This window comes from Capricornis sumatraensis, chromosome 5, assembly GCF_032405125.1.
Source record: "Capricornis sumatraensis isolate serow.1 chromosome 5, serow.2, whole genome shotgun sequence".
NCBI lineage: Eukaryota > Metazoa > Chordata > Mammalia > Artiodactyla > Bovidae > Capricornis > Capricornis sumatraensis.
In genome coordinates, this window is record NC_091073.1 from 67,313,520 (window position 1) to 67,324,671 (window position 11,152).

Consider the following 11,152-nt stretch of genomic DNA (forward strand, 5'->3'; position numbering starts at 1 on the left):
TTGTGTATGTACATGTATATATTTTGAGGAAAGGATCTAATCTTTTATCAATCTGTCAGTGAAAGCCACTTTCTCAAGAAGATGAAGAACCATATATCTAAGGCATATCTCCCTTTGCTTTAAATAGTTCCCCACATTTTATCAAGGCTCAATGACACCTTAGAATTAGAAAATCTGGTATTTACCAAATTCCATACTGTGCAAATATTCATTAAATACCACATCTCTAGTTTTGATTGCAGAGATGATTGATGTACACCTTCAGGCATCTATCAGAAAGCAGAACCATGTAACTTTAAAACCATAAAGCCTTGAGATGTTATCTCATATTATTAAAGTGAGGTTAAAAAAATGGATATGTTTAGGGTGACATGGCTGGGATGATCAGCTCAATAGTAAAAGCTGAAAGATTTTCCTCTGAGATCAGGAACAAGACAAGGATGCTGACTCAAACCACTTTCAGTCAACATTGTATTGGAAGTCCTAGCCACAGCATTCAGAAAGTAAAAAAGAAACAAAAAGCATCCAGAATGGAAATTAAAAAGTAAAACTCTAACTATTTGCAGATGACATGATACTATACATAGAAAACCCTAAATATGGCACCAAAAAAATCTTTTAGAACTAATAAATGAATTCGGTAAAGTTCTATGTGTATGTAAAGAAGAATTAAATCTTGCCATTTGCAACAATATGGATGGACCTGGAATCTAAAAAAGAAAAAAACCAGAACAAATATAAAACAGAAACAAACTCACAGACACAAAGAATAAACTTGTGATTGCCAGCGGAAAGGGAATAGAAAGTGGGTGAATGGGTGAAAGGGATTAAGAAGTACGAACTTCTAAAATAAGTGTCGTGGGGATGTAATGTACAGCAGAGAGGATATAGTCAATAATATTGTAAAAACTTGTATGGTAACAGATGGTAACTAGACAACATGGTGATCATTTCATGCTGTATAAAATTACTGAATGTTGTACATCTGAAACTAATATAAGCCAATATAAAGCAACATTATTTATAATGTAAGTAATCCTGACTTACAGTATTATATAGTCAGATATTATATGTATAGTCATACATATATATGTGTATAGTCATATATGTATATATACATATACAGTGCATAGCACTGTGATGGTAATAGGGGTATATATTTCAAAATTTTGAATAAATATAAAATACATATTTTAAACATATATTAATACATATATCAAAAAATTTTTGTTGTTGTTGTTTAGCCACTTAGTCGTGCCCAACTATTTGCGACCTCGTGGACTGCAGCACACCAGGCTTCCCTGTCCTTCACCATCTCCTGGAGCTTGCTCAAACTCATGTCCATTGAGTCAGTGATGCCATCCAACCATTTCGTCCTCTGTCGTCCCCTTCTTCTCCTGCCTTCAATCTTTCCCGCATCAGGATCTTTTCTAATGAGAAGGCTCTTTGCATCAGGTGACAAAAGTATTGGAGTTTCAGCTTCAGCATCAGTTCTTCTAATGAATATTCAGGACTGGTTTCCCTTAGGATGGACTTGTTGGATCTCCTTGCAGTCCAAGGGGCTCTCGAGGGTCTTCTCCAACACCACAGTTCAAAAGCATCAATTCTTTGACCTTTAGTCATCTTTATCTTTCAAAAATTTTAGAAGGATATTATTTTATTATGTTAAGGGGAAAATAATGTTAATTAAGCTGCCTTCCCACATCAGGAGACTGTATCTTCTCCCCAACTCTTCATGGGAATTCTGGCCATAATTTCAACAAAATCTCCAAACTCTTAACTTATTATATATAATGTACCAATGAAGACATCATGCCTATTACTGATATATAAAAAAGTACTAACTTCCTATGTATTTATTTTATAATCAACCAAAGCATAAATTTTTCTTATAGAGTATTTTTTTTTCATTTTGTTTTCCCTGTGTTTTCCAGTAGACCATTAAATTATCAGCAAAATTAAACACAAAATACATTGACCCTTGAGCAATGTGGTGGTTAAGGGTACCGACCCTCTGAACTGTTGAAAACGTTTGCATAATTTATTATTGGCGCTTCATATGCACAGTTCCTCCATTTGTGTGGTTTCTCCCTATCTACAGTTCTCCATCCATGGGTTCAAACAACTGCAGATCATGTAATACTGTAGTATTTACTACTGAAAAGGATCTACCTGTAAAATATACTGGAGCAATTCAAACATGTGTTGTTCAAAGGTCAATTGTAAGCAAAAGAAGCAAACTAAGAGCTCCCAAAGTTAAATTTCCTTTGTTTTAGGCTCTTTTCCTCCTTATTTCTTATCTAATTGCAGCACTAGTAGAATAGCATTAAATGACTGAAATCATAGTGGCATCTTGTTTTATTCTTGTCCTTAATGGGAAACCATTTGCAGGATGGCAAAAAAAAGTATTGTTTTCAGTGTCCACTCCAATCTACCACTTTGACTGTTTGTAGCTCTTGCTTGAAAGTAGTTCTGAGGTCTTTGTAAGTGAGCATGCTGAGTTGGATTATCAGTCTCTGTTTCGGACTTGGAGGAGTGATGGAGAAATGCTTTCTACTATGTACCTTGAAAAAAACACTTTCAAAAAATATATTAAGAGAGTATCCTTAGATTTGTATTTTATTAAGGATTTTAAAAAATGGAGCCATTGTTGAATTTTACCTGGTCTTCTTCGGGATCTGTTGAGTTGATTGATGATTCAGTTTTTTCACCTTTGGTCCACTAGTGGGATTAACTACTCTTGAGGGTCCCTTGGACTGCAAGGAGATCCAACCAGTCCATTCTGAAGGAGATGAACCCTGGGATTTCTTTGGAAAGAATGATGCTAAAGCTGAAGCTCCAGTACTTTGGCCACCTCATGCGAAGAGTTGACTCATTGGAAAAGACTCTGATGCTGGGAGGGATTGGGGGCAGGAGGAGAAGGGGACAACAGAGGATGAGATGGCTGGATGGCATCACGGACTCGATGGGTGTGAGTCTGAGTGAACTCCGGGAGATGGTGCTGGACAGGGAGGCCTGGCATGCTGCAGGGGTTCATGGGGTTGCAAAGAGTAGGACATGACTGAGCGACTGAACTGAACTGAACTGAACTGAATACATTTTCTATGGGGCTTCCCTGGTCGCTCAGCAGTAAAGAATCTGCCTGCAATGCAGGAGCTGCAGGAGACACAGGTTTGATCTCTGGATCGGAAAGATCCCTTGGAGAAGGGCATGGCACCCCACTCCAGTATTCTTTTCTGGAGTATCCCATGGGCAGAGAAGCCTGGCCCTCTATAGTCCATAGGGTCACAAAAAGTAGGACAGAACTGAAGAGACTTTGTATGCACACACATTTGCTAAGGTTTTAATCATGTTTGCGTTACTGGATAAACCCAGAATTAGTCATTGATTTTCTTCCTTTTAATATCTCAGCTGAATTTTATTCCAAAATTTGATATATCTGTGTTCATCAGTGAAATGGATCTTTTTCTGGGTTACATTTGTCAATGAGGGGATCAGAGATATACATATATATGCAAAATGAAGCTGTATTTTTTAATATTGTCCCTATTTTCTGGGACATTTTAATGTAATGGAGATGATACATCCTTTGACAGTTTGAAAGTCCTTCTCCAAAATGGTCTGTCATCTTTTTGAGAACAGTTCATAAACAAGTCTTTAAATAGCTTTACTAACTTATTGATTAAGTTTGCTGCTGCTTCTTGAGCCAACTCTAGCCATTTATATTCTCCTCCATATTTACCAATTCATTTAGATTTCAAAAAAATTTAGTAGAATTCATATATGAAATTTTAATGCCCTCCAAATATTGAGTTTATCTACTTTCTCATTCTCATGGTGACTACTTTTACTTTCTTTGAATTGTTTTGATGATTTTCTGAAAACAAGATTGATGAATTCAACCCAAAGAGGTCATTTGATTATGGCAGGAATGTTGATAGCTTATATAGTTTGATAGATATTAAGCTGATATATTTATATTTTTAATAATTTTCAAGGAGAAACAGTAAAAGAAGGAACTGAAAGTTGTACTGTGGCTATGGACAAGTGCTATATGCCACAAAATGTTTGAAAGGTAAAAAAGTAATATTTCTTGGATATTTATCATGTACTGGAAACTTCCTATGTACCTTAATTCATAAATATTTAATTATTATTATCTTTTACTTACCATAGTACCTGCTAACAGTAAACACATGGTACACATTTTAAAACTTCATGAAGAATTTTAAAAGGATGTAATAGGCCTGCTAAACATTTAAAAAACTCAATGCTTATCTCTCATGAAGCAAGCATGAATTCTTCTACCAGTCAAAACATGTCTTTTCTTTCCCTAGGAAAAATCTTAATTATTCCAAAATATACAACTCAAAAATTTTTGTTGATGAAAAGAACACAGAATGAATGACTACAAAAGTGGCTATTATGATTTTTTGGAAAGATGTGTTAATAGAAGCTGAGCTGGTAAAATGGGTCTTATGATATCAATAGCACTTCACATACATAGACAGAAGCCTCTTCAACTACCAGAGGGAAAACAGATCATATTGGGTTTACCCTGAGTAGGGCTGTTTATACATAATGAGGAAGTTATTCACTGATGCCAGACTGTTCCTCTCAAGGCCAGTGTTTTCACTTTAACATAGCTGCAAAGTACACTATATCACAGAATGACTGAATTCCAACTCCACTAGTAACTACTTATAATCGTAAGTCTTTTTCCTACTCTGTTTAGACTCAGTTTTATAAGTGTAAATTGTAGGGGCTATACTACTTTTGTCTATAATTGTCCTTCTGGTTCTAACACAAAATGAGTTCTTAAATAAAAAGTCACATGGCATTTCAGTAATAATACAGTGGAAGTTCTCTGCCAGGCAAATTCTCCATGAATCAGTCTCTAGGTCCTTAGTCAAAAATAATCTTTACATCTTCTGTCTCCCCATAATAATTATAATTTAGCAATATTGAAGAGGTAGTGGAGAGTTTGGAGCTTAATTTCAAGGAGTGAACACTCAAAAGATATGTCCTGGTTAAACTCATCTCTGATTTGAAACATCTTTCTTTAATTTCCTTATTAATGCTTCTTTTACTGTTATAAAACCTCACAACTCACAATAAACAATAGAGGTCTTTATTAAGAGGTAGAGGAGGAATTAAAAGCCAAATGAAACAGAACCAAACAAAGCAAATTAAACAAAAACCTTAATTGGGTAATGTAATTACATAATTTCACCTGCTTTCTTATTGTCTTTCAGAATTTTATGACATCTGGCACGTATCCTAGAAAACTTGAAATGTTTCTGGATAAATATGAATATCCTGAGCAACTTAGAACATATGCACACACCCACACCCCCACACACACACACACAACACAGTTTAATTTAGGCCTGCCAAGAATGCTGAAACTACCACACAATTGCACTCATCTCACACGCTAGTAAAGTAATGCTCAAAATTCTCCAAGCCAGGCTTCAGCAATACGTGAACCATGAACTTCCAGATGTTCAAGCTGGTTTTAGAAAAGGCAGAGGAACCAGAGATCAAATTGCCAACATCCGCTGAATCATAGAAAAAGCAAGAGAGTTCCAGAAAAACATCTGTTTCTGCTTTCTTGACTATGCCAAAGCCTTTGACTGTGTGGATCACAATCAACTGTGGAAAATTCTGAGAGAGATGAGAATACCAGACCACCTGACGTGCCTCTGGAGAAATCTGTATGCAGGTCAGGAAGCAACAGTTAGAACTGGACATGGAACAACAGACTGGTTCCAAATAGGAAAAGGAGTATGTCAAGGCTGTATATTGACACCCTGCTTATTCAACTTCTATGCAGAGTACATCATGAGAAATGCTGGGCTGGAAGAAACACAAGCTGGAATCAAGATTGCTGGGAGAAATATCAATAACGTCAGATATGCAGATGACACTACCCAAAGCCTCTTGATGAAAGTGAAAGCGGAAAGTGAAAAGGTTGACTTAAAGCTCAACATTCAGAAAACGAAGATCATGGCATCTGGTCTCATCACTTCATGGGAAATATATGGGGAAACAGTGGAAAAAGTGTCAGACTTTATTTTTTGGGGCTCCAAAATCACTGCAGATGGTGATTGCAGCCATGAAATTAAAAGATGCTCACTCCTTGGAAGAAAAGTTATGACCAACCTAGATAGCATATTCAAAAGCAGAGACATTGCTTTGCTGACTAAGGTCCGTCTAGTCAAGGCTATGGTTTTTCCTGTGGTCATGTATGGATGTGAGAGTTGGACTGTGAAGAAGGTTGAGCGCCGAAGAATTGATTCTTTTGAACTGTGGTGTTGGAGAAGGCTCTTGAGAGTCCTTTGGACTGTAAGGAGATCCAACCAGTCCATTCTGAAGGAGATCAACCCTGGGATTTCTTTGGAAGGAATGATGCTGAAGCTGAAACTCCAGTACTTTGGCCACCTCATGCGAAGAGTTGACCCATTGGAAAAGACTCTGATGCTGGGAGGGATTGGGGGCAGGAGGAGAAGGGGACGACAGAGGATGATGGTTGGATGGCATCACTGACTGGATGAGCGTGAGTCTGAGTGCACTCTGGGAGCTAGTGATGGACAGGGAGGCCTGGTGTGCTGCGATTCACGGGGTCACAAAGAGTCGGACACGACTGAGCGACTGAACAGAACTGAACTACAGATCATGTATGCACATAAAGCATACAACAAAATGACATCGCCTCTGCATAACAAATCTAGGCTTAGTAAACAGATGAACTTTTTACCACATGCCAAGGGAGAAAAAGAAAAGATCACAGATCACATGGGTTTGAAATATCCACAAATTCAAATGTCTTTGTGACTAAAGGTAGGTGGTGGCTGGCCAGTTCCATCTGAGTGGCCGCTTATAATTTTCTCTAGTAAATCTGAGTTGGATTTTAGTAGAATACAGTGCAATGTGTCTAGCTTTCCCCAACAAAACAAAACTAAACACTAATTATTATTACTTGATTTTGGGTACTGAATTCATAGCACAAAATTTTCATGAGTGGCTATACAACCCATGATTTATTCCCATATGTGATTTTTGATCTTAATAGCATCTGGCACCTAGTAATGTTATGTAACTGGAGGAATGAATAACCATTAACTCCTGACCTTCATTACTTTTTAAAATAATTTTAATGGTATTTCCCCCTGTCATTTACAGTTTTCCTCTCAAGCAAGTTAGTAACTAATTATTTATTATTTTAGGCAGTAAGTTGTTCAGGAAACTCTTGTGGCAATTCAGTTTTTAATAGAAGATATCATTTGTGATAAAAACAATATATAATTCTACACTTTTGTATTTTCACAACTTTGGATTGCCTAACATGAGAGTACATTGCATTGTTGAAGTTACTTGCTACATAAATAGTTTTGTGGTAATTCTTTGTTGCACCATCAGGTCTCTAATTTATATGTTGTGTACAATCTGTTCTAGTAAAATAAGTAGCTGGGAATGGAGTAACATGTATTACCTTGCCACTATAATTAGTGAAAAAAAGTTATCAGCCTCCTGAAATGTCAAATAATGCCATTTAAATTTTAGGATACAGTTTTCACCTTATTATAAAAGTATCATGAGACAGGAATTAGGGGAGACTAAAGTCAAAATCATTATTTCCTATAAGTAATGGATAGTATATTGTAAATTTCATAGTTCCAAGATGTCAGCACATTTATTTTTACTTTTTCTTTTTACTTTTATTATTTTCACATTTATTTTATTTTTACAGTGCAAAGTGCAGCAAGAAAATTTGTTGAAAATTATTCCACTATGATTATTTTGTGAGGTCAAATTATTGAGTCGTTTAGAAGGAAAAAATGAGAGATGTAAAGTGCTAGAGAGTTGTTTAATAAGCATAGAAGGACAACATGATTTCAGCAAGTACACTTAAATATTTTAAATCCTGCATTTCACACTTGAAACTCAAATTTGACAAACAGTAGCATCAACATTCAGGTAAGATGAACATCTCCTGTTTGCAGGGCCCTGTGCTAAGAATCGGGGATACAAGAGGAGAGAGAGGGTCATGGTACCTGTTCTCATGGAGAGAGCCCAAAGATAAGCAAGGGAACAAATAAGCAAAATAATCCCAACTTGTGATAAAGGCTACAATGAAATTAAACAGAGGGTGGGTAGATATAATGGGCCAGTTAGATACCACAATGGTGGGAAAGACTTTCTGAGAAGATGACATTTGTCCTAAAGGAGGAAAAGGGGAGTTTTGGGCACCTGTGTTCATTTTTGAGTATCCGACCCAATGATCTAAGGATCTCATTCATTACTAATATTACAAATGATGACATGATAAACATGGGTAGGGTAAAGATTACATCTTGAATGTGTTGTTCAGTCACTTAGTCATGTTCAACTCTTGTGACTCAATGGACTGTAGTTCACCAGGCTCCTCTGATCATGGGATTTCTTAGGCAAGAATATTGGAGTGGGTTGCCATTTACTTCTCCAGGGGATTTTCCCAACCCAGGGATTGCACCCAGGTCTCCTGCATTGCAGGTGGATTCTTTATCGACTGAACCACTAGGGATTACAGATGATGACATGATAAACGTGTGTATGGTAAAGATTACCTCTTGAATGTGTAGTGACTCCAAAACAAGTACAAAATTATTAGAAAGTACAGATAAAATGAAGTACAGGATGTATGTTCATTGGTGGTATTAACTGTAGATAAAGAAATCTTAGATGTTAGAAAATGTAATTTGCCAGCATGGTCATATGGAAGAGAAAGATGCCAGGGTAAAGAGTCAGTCATGCATTTTTCTCTCTTAGTTATTCAGCAGGGCTACACAGTATGACTCTTTCCAATTAAAACTGAGGTACCTAGTTAAAAGTTTTCAATGGACTTTGCTGTTTTCTGCCATCCTGCCTCTTCCCATTTTTATTTTGGCAATTGCATTGTTTTCCTCTTGGGGAAACTTCTTTACCCTGTGTTTTGCAATATTAATATAATAAATCACCATGCCTTTCTTGACCTTCCTAAGCCAGGCAAGGAATCTGAATCTTGAGCTGAGTGATCAAGGACATACTAGAATCATTAGAGTTCATTCATTTCAGGAACCTTCTAAAGTAAATGCCAACAGCCCAACAGCCACAGTAAGTGGATCTATTGGTTGGAGGCAGTAAAAAGCAGAATGGATATTATCAGGAATCATATTAGTGAAAGAGAAGACAAACAGGCCTGACTATCCCCACAGCAGAGAGAAAGGACAAAGAGGCTTAAATAGGAGTTGATGATAAACACTAAAGATTCATTCAAAAAAACAACCAGCAGAAAACAGAAGAAACTGGTATCAAGGACATGAACACGTAAAGATCATTAGCCTACATATACCTAACAATCAAGTGTCAAAATACATGAGACAAAAGCTGGTACAAGTGCAAGAAGAAACAAATGTGTGTGTTATTAGAGTTGAAGATCTTAACACCCTTCTTTCAAACATAGACAGCTTTGGCAACCAGAAACGCAGTAAATTCAACACCATCAATCAACTGAATATAATTACATCTATAGACTACTTAATCCAACAGTAGCAGAATACACCTTCTTTTCCAACTCATATTGAGCATTTACCAAGATTGGGCCATAACACAGGGCTTCGCTGGTGGCTCAGATATCTGTCTGCAATACAGGAACCTGGGTTCAATCCCTGGGTTGGAACACAACTTAATACATTTTTAAAAATGGAAAAGATGTGTCTTCTCTCAGACCACAGTGAATTTAAAACAGAAATAAAATAGCTATAAAATCCCCAAATACATGGATAATAAGCCTGGATGATAAACAGCACATGTATAAATAACACATTATTCAAAGAAGAAATCTCAAGAGAAATTTTAAAATATTTTAAACTATTAATGAATATTTAAAATATCATGAAAATGAAAATACAACTTATCAGAATTTGTGAGATGCAGCAAAAGTCCTTAGAGGGAAATAAGCACAATTTATAGCATTGAATAAGTAGCAGAAAAGAAGAAAAATCTAAAATCAATCATCTAAGCTTGAACCTTAGAAAACTAGAAAAAGAAGAGCAAATTTACTCCAAAACAAGCAGAAAAGAAGAAATAAAAATTGGAGCAGAAGTCAATGAAAATAAAAATAGGAAATAACTATATAAAATCAATAAAACCAAAAGTTGGTTCCTTGAAAAGATAATAAAATTGATAAACCTCTAGCTTGGCTAACTAAGATAAAAGAGGTAGTATGGGATACAAATGACTAAAATCAGAAATGAAGGAAAGGACATCACTACATATCCTATGGACATTATAAGGAAAATCAAGGAATATTATGAAGAACTCTGGGCCACACATTTGCTAATCTAGATGAAATGGACAAAATCCTTGAAAGACACAATCTGCTAAAACTCACACAAGAAGAAATAAACAATCTGATCAGGCCTATATCTATTAAAGAAGCTGAATCAATTATCAATAATCTTCCAAAACAGAAAGCACCACTGGTAGATTCTATAAAAAATTTAAGAAAGAGGTTATACCAATTATTTCAGAAGATAGAATCAGAGGGAATACTTCCTAACTGTCTTTGAACTCAACATCATCTTAAACCAAAATCAGAGAAAGACATTAAAAGAAAAAACCATATATCAATACCTCTCATAAACATAGATGAAGAAATTCTCAAAAAATTGTTTTCAAATCAAATTCAACAGTGTTAAAAAAGTTATATATCACAAGCAAATGGGATTTATTCCAAGTATATAAGGCGGATTTAGTATTTAAAAAGTCAATTAATATAATCTCTCACAACAAGAAGAAAAATTATATGATCATATCAATAGATATAAAAAATGTATTTGACAAAATTCAATGCCAATTCATGGTAAAAAAAAAAACTCTCAATAAACTAGGAGTAGAGGGGATGTCCCAAAATTAATAAGTAATAGCTACAAAAATCTACAGCTAACATTATACTTCTTTGTCACTTTCCTGCTAAGATAAGCAACAAAGCAAGAGTGTCTCCTCTCTCCATTCCTTTTCAAAATTGTACTGGAATTGCTAACTAATGCAATGAGGACAGAAAAGGAAATAACAGATCTACATATTAGAAGGAAGAAATAAAAATCTTTGTTCACAGAGCACATGATTG